The 1,636-nt window shown below is 37.1% G+C and overlaps 1 pseudogene; it reads right to left on the bottom strand.

Moving 5' to 3' along the window:
- Window positions 1–949: 949 nt before the first annotated feature.
- LOC123173023 (uncharacterized) overlaps window positions 950–1,636 on the bottom strand; it is a 12,553-nt pseudogene continuing 11,866 nt past the window's right edge.

The raw sequence follows: 1,636 nt of genomic DNA, 5'->3' as shown, positions 1-1,636 counted from the left end.
CATTCGTTACTTGGCGGAAACATTATTGTGATGTTTGGAAACAAAACATACCTTTATACAAGGCAAAACGTTCTGTCAAATGTGTACGTGGTGGTGTTTGGAAACATTATTGTGATGTTTGAAAACAAAATATACCTTTATACAAGGCAAAACGTTACTTTGTGGTGGTGTATATTCTTGTTTTGTGCTTCCATACTATTCCTTTTGCGAAGCAAATGTTCTCTCAAATCTGAATACTATTTTTGGTACACCAAGTAATGCTTCCAAAGCAACTAAAAAATGCTACCGTATCATGGAAATAATGCTTCCGTATATAGAAAAATAAAATGATTTGTATCACTATCGAATTATATGTTTCCAGAGCAACAATGCTTTCATAGATAAAAAGTAATGTTTCCATGCAACCTTACCCTGAAAATTTTGCATCTGCAATTTTTTTTCTTCTTTTTATATTTGTCTGTTGGAAGCAAATCACAAGTTTCAAAAAAGAAAAACATGTTGCGCTGCAAAGAAAAGCATCTGCAAAAATAAATATATTTTTAATATTTGTTTGTTGGAAGCAAATCACAAGCACTCCCTCCGTCCGGAAATACTCGTCGGAGAAATGGATGTATCTAGACATATTTTAGTTCTAGATACGTTCATTTTTATGCATTTTTCCGACAAGTATTTCCGGACGGAGGGAGTAGTTACTAGGAAACTGATTAGACGTAGTTAGTGGGAAAATCCCGTAACAAATGTGGGGCACCCTTTAATGAAGCAATCAAACACACCATGCATGTGGATTGTACCACCATTCACTGGTCTAATTGTAGTTTGATCCCTAGCGGCTCCCATAAATAAATGAGTATAGCACATACTACTACATAATATATGGAGTATTTCTACATCAGGCTTAATAAGGCTCAAGACCTAATTCATACTCGTTCCCTTCTCCAGCTGTTGGAATTCATATTAATTCATACTCATCAGCCTTTTGTTCTTCACAGTACTTCCTCAGATCCTCTGCAAACTGCACGTCTCTCCTAAAATCCAAGATGAAATATGGGTCCAACAATCCATCCGCGTGCACCGTTCCATAGTCTGTAATATCAATATTACACTCAAGAAGTTCTGATGAATCTGGATACACAATCTTCCTCGCAGACCCCTCTCCATAGTAGCAACGACCTGTCACCAAAATCAAAACTGATCATTATGTATCAATCACAACATAACAGCTATTCTTCAAGGTGAAATGTTTGGCAAACCCTGTCTATTTGCATTGGTTTCACTAAGCAGACAATAAAACAATGACTGTTTAACAACCGTTCTTGACACGAAAAGAAAGGTTGGTAGAGAAAGTGTATCCCCAGAACATCTTCAGATGTTAAAATATTTTACACACGTTCAGCAGCACAAGCACAGAAATGTCTTGAGTTCGGTCAGAATTGCTACATTCAAGCCGCACCAATCGGTAGCATGTCATATGCACATGATATGTATCAGGATTCAGAGGTGTGCACAGAAATTTCGCTGGCACTTGTGTATATAAGTATGAGCACATGGCCTTTTAAAAGGAATAAATGGGACCTGACATCGATGCGGATAGGTCCTTGTGTTTGTTTTCTATTCAATGTGTCTATGGCTTCTATTG

The sequence above is a fragment of the Triticum aestivum genome, unplaced genomic scaffold (genome assembly GCF_018294505.1).
Source record: "Triticum aestivum cultivar Chinese Spring unplaced genomic scaffold, IWGSC CS RefSeq v2.1 scaffold98769, whole genome shotgun sequence".
Taxonomy (NCBI): Eukaryota; Viridiplantae; Streptophyta; class Magnoliopsida; order Poales; family Poaceae; genus Triticum; species Triticum aestivum.
The sequence above is the reverse complement of the archived record's forward strand: the minus strand, read 5'-3'. Positions and strand labels throughout refer to the sequence as shown.